The following is a 21,239-nucleotide window of genomic DNA, read 5'->3' on the forward strand; positions in this document are numbered from 1 at the left end:
ACTTCAACTCTTGAGTTCTATTTTAGGTGCCAATGACCCATTGTCATCAATGGGCCATCCATTCAGAGCTCTTTCTCCAGTAGTGGGTTTTGGTGATGATAAAGTCTTCCACACTTTCTTTCCCAGACCTCCTTGTAAAATCAAAAGTACACATTTGCCAGACAGCTGGCCAGGATTAAGGGTGCAGTCTGTGGCCATGCAGTGGAGTAAAACTAACTGGCCCCACATGGGGATTGAACTCATGACCCTTGTCTCGTTTGCACAGCACTGGAACCAACTGAGTTAATGTGTTGAAAGTGTACTCTTAAGTGCAGTCAACATCAATGGTGGTGGGAACAACAGCTGCAGGAATCTCTCTTTGAAACAAATCAGTCAGAAATATGGAGGTCTCTTTTGAGCTAAATGCCTTTCTGATTTCTCTACTCTGCTTATAAGTGTCAAAGGAACTGTGAGTGATGCTCTGGTTTTTTTTCAGTCACCCTCACGAAGAATGGTCACTACAGTGAACACTACAGTGAGTCTCAACCTTCTGGGGATGTGTGGACAATGAGTTAAGTCAATATGGACAGATGTGTCTGTGTAATGAAAGCTAGGACCCTGTGATGCCTTTAGAGTGACTCCTGACAGCAAAGGGGGAAATTCAGGGAGATAAAATTACATTGATTTTGAATAAAGAACTGAAAATACTTTCGATGGCTATCTTTAGTGCCAAGTTTGTGCACTAATATTTTATAATAAGTGGAAAATAATTGGTATGTATTTCCTTTGGTATTTCATGTTCTAATATTAATCAGATGAATTCTTCAGTGTGCATTTGGTTGAAATCTGACTCCATAGGCACTTTACTGTAATTTGGCATTAGCTTAAATGTTCACATACAATATGTGACTGATATTTTTTAATCAGAACCACATATTTGGAGTCCCCTAAACCCCTCAAGTCCTCATTAAAAAAGAAAAGTCTTCTGTCTAATAACTCTTGAGGTTTTTGGATTTAGTCTCCTAACCCTTACCCCTTCCTGTATTTTATTTTACTGGCTGGTCAAGAGGAACAGTTTTCTAGGTTTAGAGAGTCAGGGTCATATTCGCCTAATGTAAAACTTGGCACAGATTTCTGTATTTGGTTTTCTATATGGGAATTATGGGGAGATTCAGAATGGAATCTTATACTTTGCTAAGATAATAAGACTCATAAGCTAACCCTTATTAACTTGTCAAGTGTGGTGACAGTCTTTAATAGCATTCATTCTTTTATTTTCCTTTATTTTAAAAATTGATTCCTTTCCAGCAATTTATTTAACACCAAACACAGTTTTCACTGTACCTGCTTCTGATGAGACAACTATTAACCTGGGATATAATGAAATTATCTCTTCTCTGCAGGAGTCATCTTATGTCTCTTTTACATTTTTCTTGATTTGTTTCATATATATATATATATACATATATATGCCATCTCTAGAAGAATATATATTCATATGTACATTATTCACATACATATATATATATATACCCAAATACATACATATATATATCCAAATGGTATTTGTAGAGTGTGGAGGTAAATTGGATATCCAGTATAGATCTCCACTGGCAAGTGTAAGTGGGAAAGGAAGACAACATATGAGTTTCAGAAGCTATTTGTGGTATCTAGGAAAAATTAGTATTCAGTCTCCAATGGGCAAGCATCTTTCTTCCTATATCTTCTCTAGTTCATAATTACTCATGGAATTGTCTATAAGGGACCTCTTCACCAACTTCCTCAAACTAAAGGAAAGTTCTGTAATATTCTAAGGCATCAGCATGAGGAATGATGGTGGTGAGAAATAGTGGAATGAGTGAAAACCTCTCACACTAAACAGCCATAAAGGGAAAAATAATTAAGAATTGCTTCACCAATATTTGGTGTTTCTTGGAGTGAGCTATCTGTGGAGTTGATTGAGTGATTCTACATTGGCAAATAATATCATATTGTAGAGTTAGACTTGTTAATGGTAGAGTAGACATGTTAATTGTAGAGTAGATATGTCAAAACATTGGCTTATTAGTAGCAACTGCAAAGATAGAGGGAAGATGGCATTTTCAGAACTGGTGGTCATGATCTTTTGGAAAGAAAAAGGGAATTACTAGACCAATTATTTTGTTATTAGGACAAATTCTAATGCCTATCTTGGTTCTGGTTTGAGGGTTGGAGAATTTACTTACATGATTTGTTTGTCTCCCTAGGCATAATTTTTAATGGCTCTAGTTATATCCCATAGAACATTTCTTTTACTGATAATATATTAGTCATTTTTCATTCAGGTGGTCCCAGCAAAGTATTTTTCCCTTGCTTATTTATTCCCCCACCTATAGTGAAAAAGAATGTTTAAAAAATACAGCACAGGTGCAAGCTGCAGCTGTTGTAGGTAAACATTGTTTTACTGAAATAATTCATATTCCCATTGGGAAGCTGGAGAGTAGTTGAGTTCCCATAAGAAGAAAAAAATATCTTCTTTGAAGAGAAAAGAAATTTCCCATCAATGTAGTAGATCTAATTGAGATGTCCTTTATAAGTCAAATTCTGAAACATTTACATTATCAAAAAAAAATCCAATTTCTCTATTTAAAGCATACAATGTTCTTATAAAACCTCAATTAACCAGAATACAATTAACTAGAAGATTTAATAAATGTAGTGTTTGTTGCGCTATACTCGGGAGAAATTAAACAAAAGAATTCAATTCAACTAATATTTATGAAGCTATGTGTGAATGCTGTCCTGGGGTCCAGAAATATATAAACCAAAAAACTGATTTCCATGTCGGGGTATAACACATACACAAAGAAGTAAATATTAAGCAGTTTAAATGAAGGGGCTAACAATTAGTTGGTCCAGTGAAGACTTCACAAAACAAGTGATGCCTGAGCTCAGTCTTACAGCAAATTACAAAAACCCAGGCATACTATGCTCAGCTGAAATTCCTCCCTTCGCTTCAATTACACCTACAGTCTGGACCAATATTCACTAATGTTTCAAGTGAAGACCCCTCAGGTTTGTAAAATCTTTATATATCAAACAAAGATTCAATTAAAATTATTAGATTTCCTTCTGGAATCAACCATATGCAGTAATAGATTTTTGAATTATTTTCAACAGCAAATACTGAAAGAAATATTTTCTAGTTAAATTTCAGTTAAATAGGAAATTAAATTAACCAAAGGACACTATTTCCTATGCATTATTATTAATCAAGGTTTTTTGTAATTAATTTTTATTGGGAAATGTTTATAATTTGATCTTTACTTATGCTCAGCTTTATTTCTTACACAAATTGTGTAAATATAATTTTATTTTATTTTCTTATTGGTTTCTATTCCTATTGAAAGAGATGGTTGATGCAGGAAGGAAAAATATTTGTCTCTCTTTTTTAATTTTTAATTTATTTTTAAAATAAAAATAACACCTAAAAATTCAATAATTTAATTATCTTTAGTAAACTGTTTCCCTTTGTTAATATTCCAAGTGCACTCAGTCTCCCATGAAACTCTAGCAATATAATAATTTGAAATAATAATTTAAATAAGAAATACATTTATTTAAAACTATAAATACTTATATGTAATATATGCTATTACCCTAACCAATGTTACTTTAGAGTAACATGAATATATCATACCTAATTAAATAAATATTTATCAAATAACTATTCTCTGTAGACTATTGGCCTGGCCCTGGAGGAAATTTAGTTTAGATGTCATATGTCACATTATGTATGCATGTAATTTGTATACCTGCATATAGATACATACATGCATATTGTCATTTCTGATACATAGCATGTGTTTTATATTTCATACAGTTATTACCTATGTGAAAGTTTACAGATTTTATGTTCCTGTTCATGATTTCTCACAATACTATCAGAACATGCTCAATCTCAGAACAGAAGCTAAGCACAGGCAGACCTGGTTATCTTTTGGAATTGGGGGAACCTGAGAGTACAATGGATTGGATATTTTGGAAAGAGTCAGAGTGGAAGAGAGAGAAGTATATTAAACTGGGCAACATTTCATATACATTAGCTAGCTAAGATGCCATTGAGTCTTTGTAAGAAACTGGCAGTTGCCAGTTAAAGAGATCGACCAAAGGATTTATGATTCCAGTATATACAGACAAACATGCACATGAATATACACACATAAAGCCTCCCTCTGAGTTCTCATTCTCTGAAATGGACTGACTTAGCCAAGAGGAAATTTGCCAAAGCAATTTATTCAAACAGATACACACATGAAGATCAGAGGACTGATCCCTGATGACATTACTTCCAGCAAATGTGGATTTCCATGTTAGCCATGTTATTTAAAAAAACAAAAAGCAAGAAAAATGAAGCCATCACTTCTTTCTTTGGAATTGTATAGAATGTTCCTTCATGACTCCTCTGAAATTGTTGTGAATCATTTGATCAGAGCACCTTAGGTCTTTCAGATTTGATCATCAAAAAAAAAAAATATATATATATATATATTGTTACTGTGCATACTGTTCATCTCACTTCACTTTGAATTAGTTCACATAAGTCTTTCTAGATTTTTCTGAAACCATCTCCCTTATCACTTTTAACAATGCAATAGTATTCCAACAGAATTATGTACCACAACTTCCTCAGTCATTCCCCAATAGATGGGCATCCTATCAAAATCTAATTCACCACAAAAAAAATCTGTTATAAATATTTTGGCTCATGTGGGTCCTTTTCCTTTCCCTTTGATCTTTCTGTAGTATAGATCTAGTTGCAGTATTGCTTGGTCAAACTATATGCACAGCTTTAGAATGCTTTGGGCACAGTTCCAGATTGTTCTCTAGAATTATTAAACTAGTTTACATTTGCTATTATTTTTAATGAGATTGCTATTTTTAATGTGTCACTGATGATGTTTTTGAGCATTGTATCCCTAACCTCATTTTCCTCTAAACTCTGGGCTTTTTATTCATTTTATTCTATTTCATAATTTTTCATAGGACAGTGCTTTGGGAGAAAAAATGTTAGATTATATATCAGAATGTAAAAAAGGAGGTATGGGGAGGAAAGTACTGATACTCAAAAGTAGGAAGATAAGAAAAGATTTGTATTGGTACTTGTGCTGAATCTTCAGAAATACAAGAGAAGAAGCAGAGGTGAGGATGGAGTGCATTGAAAGAGTGGACAATTCCAATGTGAAAATATGGGGTTAGGAGATGGAATGTCATATGTAAGAAAAGCAAGATCGATTTACCTAGAATTTGTGATTCTGATTCAGCACCATTCTGATGCTGAAAAAACAGAATAGGGCCAATTTGTAAGAACTTCAAAAGACAAAGGGAGATGTAACACTTCTTATTCATGTCAAAAAAGAAATTGATATGATTGCTTAAGAAGACCAGTCATGTCCATCTGTCCAACATACGAAAATAAGAGTCACTTTATTAGTGAGCTCAATTCAATAGTGAACTGATCTAGTGGACAATTTCTGGTTCAGAGTATTGTTTCTCAAGAGCTGAAACCAAGCCTCTGAAAAAGAATTGCTCTTAGGTGAACATGGTTCAGGAGAACTCCTCTGTTGAATATGTCATCAGAGACTGTTCTAATAGTGGACAATACATCCAATATGGATCAGGAAAACTGGACCAATAGGAGACAACATATCTGGTCAAGAACAATGATAGCACTGAAGGCAAACGAATTTCAGGAAGCATGACTTTTTGTGGTAGAAAGAAGTTCTACTTATAGATGCTATAAAAGTAATAATCTTCAGCCCAACAGAAGGTGACATCTAAGGGGAACTCAAGAGAACTCTGTGAAGGGAGGAAAAAAGTACTTCCAAAAAACCAACATTTAGAAATTTATCATATATGTTATTCACAAACTTGCCTTATAATCTTTATGCCCTATCTGTGCTCACTCTCCCCAAAGACACTGCTATGCTTATTTAAATATACAACCCAAACTTTTGAGAGGAATATTTTTGTAACTATTATTCTTGCCTTAATATTTTAGTAAATGCCTTTGCTAAATGATAATTAAGTTTCAATGATTATCAGTGGCACTCATCTAGAAGTGCAGGAGCAACAGTACTAGAAACCCAGCCCCTTAAGGAGATATCCAGAACTCTGAGAGTAAGAGCAGGTAGCTGCCCTCTGGGGACCCAGTTCACCAATGGAAATGAGATTTGAGGAAGTAACTACAGATGATATGCTTCATCTTCTGCGTACCTGTTTATATACAGTGCTTAGCTGTGTTTGGTACATAGTTGATACTTAAAAAATGTTTATTGGGGGCAGCTAGGTGGCTCAGTGGAGAGACAACCAGATCTGGAGACCTGAGCACTTGGGTTTAAATCTGGCCTCAGACACTTCCTAGTTGTGTGACCAAGGGCAAGTCCCTTTACTCACCTAACTCTTACCTCTTTTCTGGCTTGTAATCAATGCATAGTATCAATTCTAAGTCAGAAGGTTAACATTGTTTTATTTTGTTTTAAAAATAATCAATACTAAGTATTGGTTCCAGGGTAGAAGAGTGGTAAGGATTAGGCAACTGGGATGAAGTGACTTGTCCTGGGTCACTCATCTAGGAAGTGTCTGAGACCAGATTTGAACACAGGACCTCCCATCTCTGAGTTTTATTCTATTTCCACTAAGTCACCTAGATGTCCCTACTTAATACTGATTCTAAGACAGAGGATGAGAGCTTAAAAAATAAGTGATTATTCATACATTGATTGATCGATTGCTTCATTCCCTTACTCTACCTTCTCCCATTGTGATCAGCGACTGTTATTAATTTTTTTTTGCCTACCTTTGCATCACTAGTGCACATCCCATAGTAAGCACTTAATAAATGGTTATTGACTGTCTTTACTAGTTGTCTTTGTCTCAAGATTCATTTTCTTTTAGCACATTACTAGTCCTAAAATGCGAAGTTGACCTTGCTATAACAAACATCTATTAACCTCATGTCCAACCAGTTCTGAATTAGGAGGATCTTAATTTTTAATACTATACTAACAGGATGTCTATAGACTATAGTCAACAGTCTTATCTATTTATCTACCCATTTACTTACCTACCTGCCTGCCTACCTATCTATGCATCATTTATGTATCTATGTATTCTTTTGTCTCTCTATCTCCCTCCATCCCCTTTCCTCCCCCCTCTTCCTCTCTCTCTCCCCGTCTCCCTTCCTCTCTCTCTCTCTCTCTCTCTCTCTCTCTCTCTCTCTCTCTCTCTCTCTCTCTCTCTCTCTCTCTCTCTCTCTCTCTCTCTCTCTCTCTCTCTCTCTTTCCCTCTCTCTCTCTTTCCCTCTCTCCCTCTCTCTCTCTCCCTCCCTCCCTCTCTCTCCCTCCCTCCCTCTCTCTCTCTCTCTCTCCCTCCCTCTTTCTCCCTCCCTCCCTCTCTCTCTCCCTCTTTCTCTCCCTCCCTCCCTCTTTCTCCCTCCCTCTCTCTCCCTCCCTCTCTCTCTCTCTCTCTCTCTCTCTCTCTCTCTCTCTCTCTCTCTCTCTCTTTCTGTCCCTCTATCTGTCTGTTTGTCTCTCATAAAGAATGGTATGTTTCAATATGCATTGAACCTCTGATCCTTCTAAAGTGGTGAACTTCCTTTTTTGTCACAAGTCCTTTGCAGTTGTCCTGGGTCCCTGTCTTTTTTGAAATAGTTAAGTCATTCACAGTTGATCATCATGAATTGTTACTCTGTACAAAGTTCTCCTAGTTTTGATCACTTAACTTTGCACCACTTCATATTAGTCTTTCTAGTTTATTTGTGATCATCTTGTTTGTTCTTTCCTGTGGCACAGTAGTATTCCATTACAATTATTTGCCACAATTTGTTCAGCCATTCCCCAATTGATAGACATGGCTTTGGTTTCCAGTTCTTTGCCACCACAAAAAGAGTTGTAAATATTTTACAGCACATAGTTCCATCACTTCCTTAAACCTAAATAGCCAACAAAAGAATGAAAAACTCTTATTTGTAGTGTTTACCTATTTCTGTGGTACATTGGAAATTTAACAATCACTGGCCTGGGCTAGTATAAATCTCACAGTATGAAACCCAAGGTTCTTGTTAGTGAAGCTTTCAGGGAATAAGTTATGCTGTGATTTTCTTTAAAAGCCCAATTTTCCCTAGAAAGTTTTTTTTAAAAGATGAATACTCTCAAAGATAAAGACCTGTTCTTTTGAGCTTATCTTTTAATACCTATGTGCGAAAAGCAGAATTCCATTAAATATGGGAACACATCACCACCCTCTTTTCATACACACTTCACAAGGCTTGTATTAAAGGGCAAGAAAATCTTGAGAGCCAAAACCAAATTGAAGCTTTTAATATTAAAACTATTTGTTACAAAAATGGTCCTGTATATATCCTTCTGTATAGGGGTGCTTACTTAAATTAATCACCTTGGATGAAGCCATTCCTAATACAATAATAAATTGTGATTGCTGAGTTAACATGTTGTTAATCAATTATTTTCATCATGTCTGACTCTTCATGACTCCACTTGAGATTTTAATGACAAAGACACTGGATTGGTTTGCTATTTCCTTCTCCAATATATTTTATAGATGAAGAACTGAGGCAAGCAGTGTCAAGCAACTCGACTAGGGTGACATAGCTAGGAAATATCTGAGGCCCTATTTGAACTCAGGTCTTCCTGCCTCTGGGCCCAACACTCTATCCATTATGTCACCTAACACAGTGATCATTAAGATCTATGTAACATGGCATCAAATTTGTCTAATTTAACTTAAACCTATTCTGACCATTATCATTAAGTAAAGCCAGAGTTGACCTCAAAGTTTATCTAGCTCAGCCTTCTCTTTACAGAGAAAAAGAAATCAAAATTCAGAGAAATAAAATTATTTGCCAAGGTCACACCCTGAATAAATGAGAGACCCAGGACTTGAAATGAATTCACTTGACTCTAAGTCCAGCATTTCCCACCTGGAAATGCTACTTCCTATTCCTCAGTGCCTACCTAATTTATATAGAGTTGGAAGAAGACTATTCCTTTCATTCCAACACCATTTTGACTATATGAGAGTCATTAACATTCAACCACAACATAAAATAAGCTATATGAAATCATAATTTTGCCAGTTCCAAGTTTTTTAGGCAATGTGCTAGAAGCAATGGTGTTTTAGTAGGAGGAATGATGAATATGGAATATGAAAACTTGGACTCCACTAGTGACTCAATATTTTACCAGTTAAACTATCTTGGACAATTTACTTAGTCTCTAGGCTTCAGTTTCTTGATTTGTAAATAGCATAAGTAAGAATAATATGAACCTCTCCCCCCAATCCAAATCGTGATAATCATTGTCTCTACTGCTCCAAGTCACTCTATTTCCTTTCTCAATGGGTTCAGTGCATGGTTCACAATTTGTCCCTCCTTCCCAACTCTTATCTTCATACAAGGAGATTTCAACATACATATTGATTCTCTTTCAAACACTAGCCATTCAGTTATACAACCTACTTAATTACTATGAGTTATCCCTCCATCCTTCCTCAGTTACACACAAAGATGGTCATAACCTTGATCTTACTATCACCCACAAATTTACCACCTTCAGGTTCAAAAATTCTAAAACTTCCTTATGTGACCACAATCTATTGGTTTTTCATCTCTCTCCCTGCCTTCCTCATAAAATCCTACTTTATCTATAGTTGTGATCTCCATTCCCTTCCCGCTTCATTTTTCTCCTTTGCACTAGCCATTGTCTCCTCTTTTATCTATCTTAACCCTTTGGTGAAGGAATTTCACTCTACAATGTCTTCTATTAAATTCCTATTCTTTACCATGTTGCTGATTTTGTCATGCCTAGCCATAGTCTGGGATCCTTCCTACTATTTACCAGTTTGTTTTTACACATGGGCTTATGAAAGAAGATCAGGAAAAATACCTTAACATTTCTTCCTGGATCCACAATAAATATATATTACACAGCTTCAAGTAGACTCTGATTGCTGCTAGGTGGTTGTTTTATACCTCTTTAATCAATTCAAAATCCCACTCTCTGTAGTAGTTCTCCCAAGCTTTTTCAATCCTTTTTATATCTCAGGTAGCTCCCACTGCTCTTACTCTCTTAGTTGAGAATGTTGCTTCATATTTTACAGAAAAATCAAAGCCATTTGCCATGAGCTCCTTTTTCTGCATCTTATATAACTCATGTACCTTCTGCTTCAATTTCCTCATTCATTCTTGTCTCACATGACAAGGCAGCCTTACTCCTTATCAAGACTAACCCTCCACCTGTGCAAGTGATCTCATTCTATCTCATCTCTTCCAACAGATTGCCTCCTGCTATCCCCCACTCTTTCACTTATCTTCATTTTCTCAGTGTTTGCTGACTCACTTCCTATTGCTTATAAATATGTCCATGTTTCTCATAGTGTGAAAAAAACAACCTTATTTAATACTTCTGTCCTCACAAAATATCATACTTTATCTCCTCTGCTCTTCATGCCTAAATTCTTGAAAAGATTTTCCAAAATAATTGTCTCCACTTTTTCTCCTCTCACTCTCTCTTAACCCCTTATGATCTAGCTTCTGATCTAATTTTTTATATCAAAATACTTCTATCCAAAGTTACAAGTGATCCATCAACTGCCAAATTTAATGATCTTTTCTCAATCCTCATTCTCCTTGGCCTTCCTGAATCCTTTGATGCTGTTGTGTACCTGTTCCTCCTTGATATTTTCTTCTATCTAGGTTTTTAGGACAGTAGTCTTCTTATTCTCCAACCATTCCAATAGCTCCTTCTTAAGCTTCTTAGACCATATCCTCTAATTGTAGATATCCCTCAGGATTCTACCTGGGATATTCTTTTCTCTTTATACTGTTTTACTTTTTGATCTCATTAGCTTCCATGGATTTAATTATCATCTCTACATTGCCAATTCTCACCATCTACCTTTCCTGCCCCAACATCTCTCACATCTCCAACTGCCTTCCAGACATTTTGAGCTGGATGTACAGTAGATATCTTAAATTCAATATATCCAAAATAGAACTTGTTATTTTCTCTGGCAACTGTCCTCTCCTCTTACCTTCCTTACTCTTGTTGAAGGCATTGCTATATTCCTACTTCCTCTGGCTCAAAAATTATGAGCCCTACTCAACTCCTACTTAGTTCTCTTATTCCTATAACCAATTTGTTGCCAAGGTCTATTGATTTCAGCTTTGCAACATCTCTAATATTCCCCCTTCTCTCCTTTGACAGTGCCATCACTCTATTAAAACCCCTCATTAACTAATACACAGTCTACTGTAATAGTCTGCTGAAGGGTCTACATGCCTCAAGTCTTTTCTCACTCAAATCTATCCTCCATTCAGCCACACACACAAAAAAATTCCTAAAAGTCAGATCTAACTATGTTACTTCCATACTTAATAAATTCCAATGTTTCCCCATCTCCCCCATAATCAAATACAGAATTATATGCTTGGTGTTCAAAACTCTTCATAACCTATTTTCTTCCCAACTTTCCAGTATTCTTATACATTACTTCTCAACATGTATTATTTCATCCAGTGACACTGGTATATTTGCTCTTTTATTAATAATGTGCTCCTTTTCTATCTAGTTCTTTCCTTCCTTATCTCTGTCTATTGGATTCCATGATTTCCTTTACATCTCAACTAAAATCTTATCTTTTACAAAAAATGCCTTGCTTATCTTCTTTTGATTTTAGTGTCTTCCATCTATTAATGATTTCTTATTTATTTTGTATATAGTTTGTTTCTATATATTCATTTGTTTACCCCCCGCCTTTTAAGTTTGTGAGCTCCTTGAGGACAGAGATTGTCTTTTATCTTTTTAAAAATATCCTCAGCACTTAGCACAGTGCAGGGAATATAGTAGGCATTCAATAGAGATTTATTGATTGACTGATTAATGTTGCTCTGATCTAGGAACTTTTTTGAGATCTAGGCAGTATCATTAAAGTGTCTACTGATATCTTGGTATTACCTCAGGTTTTAATTCAAACAACTGTGATTATTCTGGCATCAAAACCAGGTCCTGAAAAGACAGTGGGCAAAGTATGGCTTTTGCTGAAGTGCTAGAATTTAAATGGGCATCACTTCCTCTCAGTAAATGCTCAAAAAAATTAGTAACTGTCAGTCAATTATTAAGGGCCAACTACATTCTAGACACTGTTATAAGTAGTGGAGATACAAAGAGATTTATTAACTTCAGGAAGTTCAAAATTTAAAGGAAGATAAAAAAAATATAAAAAGAAGCTGAAAATGGAAGAGTAAAGGGGGAAACGGAGCACTTTGCCAAGTCCTATAAGGCTGGGAAATAATAAGATGGCTATCCTGGGTCTGATCCTTAAATTGAAACTTTTGTAGGGACTCTCCAATATGTCCTTTCCACCATTTCCAATCAGAGGAAAAGAGAGGCTCCAGAGGCAAAGTTTACTGAAGATATGAGTTTTAGACTTGATGTCATCTTGAAGGATGATTGATTCTTGGAGATTAGGAACTAAATGTAAAATGATGGGTTCTATCTTTCTTTTTCTGAAATCACTTATTAAAGTTTCCTCTTCCTTGGATCCAATTAGTTTTGTTTTGAACACCCTCAACAATATTTTCTGCACTTTTCTGTTCTAAGAACACCCATTATAAAAGCCCTAAACAAGACAGTAGTTTTCCAGAGCAAGTCATTGATTCCAGCCTTCCAAATCCCAATATAAAAAGCCAATATGGAGAATATTTATCAAGTAGCTTCTAAAGCTTAATTATCTTTCATCTGCCCACAGATAATTTAGGAAAGTGGCAATTTGGATAGAGGGAACTGTCAGGGGAATCTAGAATATAGGAAGAGAAAGCTGCTGGAATTCTGAGGAACATATCCTCCCAGGTGCTGCTAGCACAGTATTACCCCTATACCACTTACCTGGCATCTGAAACAATTTGCCCTGTTTGCTAAACTTATGTTGGTCATAACACCTGATAGCTAGCTTCTCTCTTGGAATCAGTGGCCCTACATTCTGCCTGCCAGAGGGCAGCCAAGGGACAAGTAATATTGACTGTCATATCTATCCTCTTTTCTCTTTTTTGTAAACCTTAACCTTCTATGATTTACCTGTTAGAATTGTGGATAAAGGAAAAATTTAGGTCAAAATAAGACATAAAGATTATAATGAGATGTAAAATAGATACCTTTGACCACATTAAATTAAAAAGTTTCTGCACAAACAAAAGAAATGCAACCAAGATTAAGCAGGTAAACACCAAACTGGGGGAAGGGGGAGGGAGGTCAGAGCTTTATAGCAAGTGTCTCTGACAAAGGCTTCATTTCTCAAACATATAGAAAACTGAGTCAAATTTATATAAATACAATGCATTCACCAAATGAAAAATGGTCAAAGGATATGAATAGGAAATTCTTATACGAAGAAATTAAATGCTATCTTTAGTATATGAAAATATGCTCCAAATAACTCTTAATTAGAGAAATGCAAATTGAAACAACTGAGATAGCACCTCACACTCACCAGACTGATAAACATGTCAAAAAAGGAAAATTATAAATATTGGAGACACTAATAGATTATTGATGGAACTGTGAACTTATCTCACCATTCTGGAGAACAATTTGGAACCATGCTTAATTTTACCCATCAATACCAGTACTAGGTCTTTAAGAGATTATAGATTGGAAAAATAACCTACATGTACAAAAATATTCATAGTAACTCTTTATGTGGTGGAAAAGAATTGGAAACTAAAGGGATGTCCATCAATTGTAGAATGGCTGAAAAAATTGTGGTATATGATTGTGAAGCAATCCTATTGTGCCATAAGAAATGAAAAATACGATGATCACAAATAAAACTGAAAAGATTTATATAAAGTGATACAAAGTGAAGTGAATAAAACCAGGAGAATGTTGTAAATATTAACAAAAATAATGAGTGATGATCAACTGTGAATGACTTAATTATTATCAATAAGGCAAGGATGTAGAAAACTCCAAGGGACTCATAATAAGAAAGGATATCCACCACCATAGAAGGAACAGAGTCTGAATGCTTATTGAATTATACAATTCTTCACTTTACTTTTTCCATGAATTTTTCTCTAGTGTAAGCAATACATGTCTTGTTTTACAACATGAGTTAAATATAGAAATATGTATTATATGATAATATACGTACAACCTGTATAATAGTATCCACTTTCTTGGGGAGGATTGGGTGTGAAGGAAAGAACATAAATTGCAAATATCAAAAAACAAATATTAAAAATTATATCAACATGTAATCTGGGAAAATTTTAAAAATAAAAAAAAAATTAAGAATTATATCTAAAAAGAATAAAACCTCAAGTCTTGGAATCAATACTAAGAATTGGTTCTTAGACAGAAAGGTGGTAAGGGTTTGGCAGTTGGGTTAAGTGACTTGCTTAGGGTCACACAACTAGGTAGTGGCTGAAGGCAGTTTTGAATCTGAGACTTCTTGACTTCGGTCCTGCCTTTCTGTCCACTGAGCCTCCTAGCTGTACCCACTCCTCCTGAATCATGAGAGTTAAGAGTATAATTTGAAGCATCTGAGAAATAGAGGGTTATATACTGAGGGTAGGACAATTTCTCTGGGCTTCCTTTCTTTCAGCATCCCTGCACCCAATCAAAAGTTTCCTATAGGAAAGCAGTCTTAGTACAACAAAAGTGAAGACTTACTTATCTTAGAGGCAGAATCTCTCATTTCTATGACTCCCCCACCAAAAACTCTAATCCTTATGTCCTGCCCCATCTGTCTCCTCACCAAAGACCTCCTGATCTTCTCCAATATTCACCATTCTTTTATTAAGACCACCAACATTCTGAGTTCTGACATTAATTAAGGATATCTTATTAATCAATCAAAATCAATTAAACTAATTAATTAATTAATTTTGGGGGAATATGTTGGGAGGAGTCTGAGAAACCCATCTGCTCCTCTGATAATCTCTGGCTGGCCATGGTGCCTACAATTCCCACTGAATCACATTTACTTTGTTTAAAATCTTTTCTTTTCAGAAAGTCTCAGTTAAATGCTTATGTTAGGGACAGACTCAGTGGATTGAGAGTTAGGCTCAGAGATGGGAGGTCCTGCATTCAATTCTGACCTCAGACACTTCCTGGCTATGTGACCCCGAGCAAGTCATTAAACTCCCATTGCTTAGCCCTTACTGTTCTTCTGCCTTGGAACCAATTCACAGTATTGATTCTAAGATGGAAGATAAATTTTTAAAAATATAATGCATATAAGTTAAATAATATATATAATATATATATAACACTTATATATATTATATAAATATAAAATTTATATATATGTATTTATAAATTTATATATATAAATGATATATTTATATATACCTATAAAATATATTTTTATATAAAATATATAAATAATATATAAAAATATAATGCATATAAGTTAATTACCTATGATGGTATATTATATAAATATTAATAATAAATAATATATAACTGTTAATAACACATATAAATATTACCTATAATATAAAGTATATTAACCCTTGAAAGACCTAGTTATTCTATTTTCAAAGTTGGGCATATAATAGAATGTTCAATATGGTTTAGTGAATTAAAAATATTTTAGAGAGAATAGGTTAAGTATTAATAGGTCTATTGGAGAAAAGAGAGGAGAAAAATATGTGGAGTATATAAAAACTTCCAACAATGATTTTTTGAGAATAGACTTTATGCACTGGAAATAAAGGGAAGGCTACCAATAGGTAGGAGACAAACAAAAAGTAGGACACATGACTTTCTTATTAGGAAAAGAAATCCTCCCTTTTTAGTGTAAATGTGAGAGAGAAAGAACTGAATTTGAAATTGGAGGACTTGAATTCAAATTGTTTAGTTGTGTAACTTTAGCCAAATCATCTTACCTCTCTGAGCCTAATAGTTCCTCATAAAAAAATGGCAGCAATGGGTCTCACATTAGCAGTAGGCAATGTTGTTATTACAATTATGCTTTTTAAACTTCAATCAATACATTATAGAAATGTGAATTACATTATTGCTCACACTGGATATCTTCCTCATCTATAAATGGTTGGAGGCACATATATATGTGCCTATCTATCTATCTATCTATCTATCTATCTATCTATCTATCTATCTGGTAACTAAAAGTTCTAAAAAAGATCTAATTCATCATTTTGCTTTAGGAAGCCCAAAGCTTAATAATAGCCAGGCCAACGTGTGTGTTGTGTGTATGTGAGACAGAGAGAGAGACAGAAACACATGGAGAGAAGAGAGAGTAGGAGGTGAGGGACTAAATTAGCAGACTGTGTCACACAAGAGAGACTAGAACTCTCAGCAATGTCACCACAAAATTTGCAATGGTGGGTCTGGTCCTCCCTGTGGACGCTCTCTTATTTTGGCCTTATCCCAGGTTGAGACCACATGTTGAGTCAAAGACATACCAGGCTTTGACAAGCATAAGATTATGTGGAGATTCTAATATACATTAAAATAATAAGAGGTTGAGAATTACAGAAAATAAGGGGAAGGACAACAAGCCGTGTAAATAAAGGAAACTGACTCTTATCATTAAAAGTCTGAAGGGGATTTGCCTAAAACAAAAGGGAGTTAGCAATTTGATATAATTGTCTTCCATGATTTTCTCAGGCAAGCAATCATCACACAGGAAGTAAGGCAGGAATACTTGGGATTAGCGGTTAGAATTTAATTAGAATGTCGTATGTGGAATGGAGCTTGCACAAAGGGGTTTGGGAAAAATATCAGGGTAAAAGAGAAAAACAACAGATAAGTGGTGTTTGTATAGAAGGCCCACAGAGGAGTGAGTGATTCTTCTTTTGGTTCTCTTACTCTCCAGTCCCTGTTAGCCTAAGAGAGAGAATCCACATCAATTTTCTATTGAGATTTGAGAAGATCAGCAATCTTTGTTGTTACTGTTATTTTAATGACAGATCAGTAAATTAAAGTAACCTGTCCCACAAGGGACTATGTAACTCAGGACACGTAGGCTCCAGGGATCCCACAAATGGTATCTAATAGGAGCAAAACTTGAATTCAGGCTTTCTGGTCTCTAAGATTGTCCCTCTATCCAGTCTCTGCTACTTCTCAGTAAACTCTGAGCTATCAGAAATATGGGGCCACAGTAGCAGAGGTTGGAATGGAGGGCATTGCTTTCAGTGTTCCCCTGGAAACAATGAGACCACAGACTTAGTCCTCTATGGGGTGAGTGTATAGATTCCAATCTAAACAAAGAAAGAGAATTTCCATTAGATCCAACTAAATGAAGAAAATTTAGTCAACCCTTCTGTTTCTCACCAGATAAAGAACCTTGGTTTTCTAGTTCTACTTAAGAGGATGACAAAACAAGGAGGGAACACAGAGGACATTACAAGTTGTCAAATAAATAACTGACTACATTAAATTTAAAAAAGTTTTTGCACAAAGAAAAACAATTACAACCAAGATTAAAAGGGAAACAACAAATTGGGAAAAATAATTTTTATAGCCAATATCTCTAACAAAAGCGTCCTTTCTCAAATATTTAGAGAACTGAGTCAAATTTATAAGAATATAAAACATACTCCAACTGGCAAATGGTCAGAGGATATGAACAAACAGTTCTCAAATGAAGAAATTAAAAAAAAATTTAGTCATAGGAAAGAGGTTCCATGATATTTAATAACATATATATATACATCTATCTATCTATATATCTTCTTTTGTATTTACAAGGATAAACAAAGGAAAAATGAAATAAAAAACAAGGGGTACAATCTACTAGGTGATTACCCCCTTATAAACAAGAGGGCTCTCTCAATTTTTGTCTCTTCCTGACTGATATAAATTCTAAATTTGGTAGGAGTTATATTAGTGCAATAAATGAATTTATTAGAATTATTAGAATTAATGCTATAACTCAATTTATTTGAATGAATAAAGAAGTCAATTACAGATTCATCTGTTTGCCTTGGTTAAGGTGTAAGAAGAACCTTAGGGTGCCATCCTAAACCTACCATAACTTCAGCTCTTGCTAGCCAGGTGCCCTATTCCCACAGCAGAAAAAAAAAAAAAAAACTTTTCTCCTTAACTCCTCCAAAATCTGGGATCTGTGATCAATTAATTGATTGGAAGGAGGCTTGAATAATGGAACCAAGGTCTAGAAAATATCTTTGGGGTTCAGTTGTCTGCCAATAGGGAAGCTGATATTTCCACATGTGTTGACACATCCATCAGTATGCATCCCCATTCTTGAGGGCTTTGGGTGATTTACAAGGTACCTGGTTTTGTACAGCATCTTCAATTACACAGTCGACAAGACTAGCAGAATCATAAGCCTGTTAATTCAAGACAGTCCTGAACTGCTGCTATAGGAATCAAAAGCAGACAAGGCATCTCTTCAATTAAGATGCAAGAACGATTGTGATTTCTCTAAAGAAAGAAAGTAGTCCTTGGTTCTCCCCATCCTCCCAATAACCTCTCTGTCATTGTTCAACAAATGAAATGCCTAAGTGAACTCTATTCAAAACAGCAATTTGTGCTTAAGCCTGTGCATTTTTTTTTTGAAGCGAGAAACCTGATTGTAATAATGAAGGTACAAGGATGTGGCGGAAAGTAGACAACTTCTTCTTACCAAGCACCTATTCTTGAAATTAACTGGAAGTCAACAGGACAAAGTGAGCTACATCTTCATGAGGGGAATGATTTTGAATATCTTTTGCAGAAGTCTGCTTTTGGTAATAATGGCTTTGTACTTATATTTGGGTTTTTATGAGAGATCTAGTAAAGGAAAAATTATTTTTATAAAGTGTGATGGTGGTCTGGTAAAATGAAAATGGAAGATGTGGGTATGCCTATGGCAAAATGACATCAACCTGTTCAATACAGCTTCAGTTTTGTTTTGTTTTGTTACCTATATGACCTTGGTCAAGTCATCTAACTTCTTAAATATTCAATTTCCTCATCTGAATTTTGGATGAGATAGCTCTAAGGTCCTTTCTAATTCTAAATGGATAATTCTATGATCAAGAAAGCACTGACAATTGATTGAAGTTTTTCATCTATTCTCTTTTTCCTTTTATCTCTATGAAGGGAAGAAGAAAGGAAAGGAAAGGAACAATTAATTGATAGACTTTCTAATAATGCTGTGAGCCATAGAAAAGAGCAAGAGCTTCTAGGGAAAAGTAGGTATTGCTGTGAGGAAAATACCGAAAGTTTGGGGCTAAGGAAGTTCCTTGGAGATACTGGTGGAAGAAATAACTTATAAATGAGAAGTATAATTACTTTAAAAAAAACTTATCTTCTGTCTTAGAATCAATACTGTGTATGGGTTCCATGGCAGAACAGTAAGGGCTAGGCAATGGGGGGTAAGTGACTTCCTTGGAGTCATGAAGCTAGGAAATATTGAAGGTCAGATTTGATATAATTACTTTTGAAGGAACGAACCAGTGGGCACTAACAAAGCCTCTTTAGGGTAGATGAGGTAGAACTCTAGAAACACAGATGATCATAGATGAAAAGATCCTAGATTTTATAACTGAAAGGAATGAGGAAACTGAGTCTGAGAGCTAGGTTCAAGTGATTTGCCCTGGGTTGCACAAGTAGTTAAATATCTGTGGCAGGATCTGAACTCTGATCTTCTTGACTCTAAGCTCCACAATCTAACAATTGTTCCTCAAATCTGGCCTCAGATACTACCTAGGTGTGTGACCCTGGGCAAGTCACTTAACCCCCATTGCCTAGCCCTTACTACTCTTCTGCCTTAGAACCAACACTCAGTATTAGTTCTAAGGGTTTTAAAAAACAAACAAACAAGTATTCCATCTAGAAACTGAGGTTACTTGCTACAACCATGAAGAGAATATCAGAGGAATGAAGGTGAGGGGAAAGATACATCCTTCATATACATGTCAGTGGTGCCCTCAGGTCATTGAGACACATGCTTTTGGAATTTGAGATTTAATCCTTTAGGGACAGAGGAATAAGAAAAAGCATTTACCAAGAGATGGAGTATAAATACATAAGCTTTTGAAAGTAGAGAATGTTTCTTTTGCATCTGTTTGTAGTTTTCTATTTCTAACATTAGACTTGCTACAGAGTAAGATATTTAATTAATGACTGATTGATTATTTGATTGATTGATTGATTCCCTTTTTAAAGAAGCTAGAATACTATTCTTTTCTTTGCTAATTAATTTTCTAATAGAAAAAAAAACATATCTTTGAAAGCTTATCATCAGCCCATTATACTTGTGGGGGTAGGGGTTAAAATGGACTCTTCCAAATGGAGAATTAAAATGAACCAGATTCCAATGTTCTCAGATGGAAGACATTTGGAGCCTTGAATTCTTGAAAAACCAATTGAAATTATTGAAAGACCAATTAAAAAACCAATAGATCAAGAATGAATCTGAATCCATATAAGCCTAATGTTTGGGTCCAGACAACACATTATGCCACTATTTTTAAAGTGAGGAAACCCAAGCTCAGAGTTACATAAGTGATCTGCTTCTAGTCTCAAATCTAAGGGAAACTCATCTGAGCATCTGACTACTGGTGGTCCAGAAACCCAGAGAATCCAGGGTGAGAAAGAATTCTTAGCAGCAGGAAGAGTGAGACTAAGTAACAGGATTTACCTTTCTCTATCATTTCTAACTCTGACATAAACTTAGCTTCAATACCTAATGCATTTCTGCAAAAAGCCCTGATTTTATTACTATTGGTACTCCTTACACTAATAAAATATAATAATATAATATACATGTTAATTATATTAATATTAATTAAAATAATTAATCCTATTAAATATTGAATTATTAGGACAATTAACATAATTATCAATTATATTAATTAATGTACTTAATTATAACATTAACCCTAATTTGTTTAAAAAATCTAGTATTGAATATCTAAGCTGGGGAAGTGCCTCTCTGAATCTAACTAGGCTTATTTTTTGATAATAAATCTAAATTGCTCATAGGACCCATTTTGAAATTCTTTTTATCTTGGTATAGAATCTGCAATTTTTTTTTTCACTTTACTGGCATAGCCTATGGGAACTCAGAGTTACCTCTGTGCTACAGATGTTTTTTTTTTTTTTTTCATGTTCACAATAGTCTATTCAAATAAGCCATTCTAGAATTGTGCTAAAAGTTGAAATGAAGCTTCCTGGCTTCCTTATTTTTCACCTCCTTTGAGGTTTTATTATTTTCAATGAGTG

Source organism: Monodelphis domestica, chromosome 6 (assembly GCF_027887165.1).
Source record: "Monodelphis domestica isolate mMonDom1 chromosome 6, mMonDom1.pri, whole genome shotgun sequence".
Taxonomy (NCBI): Eukaryota; Metazoa; Chordata; class Mammalia; order Didelphimorphia; family Didelphidae; genus Monodelphis; species Monodelphis domestica.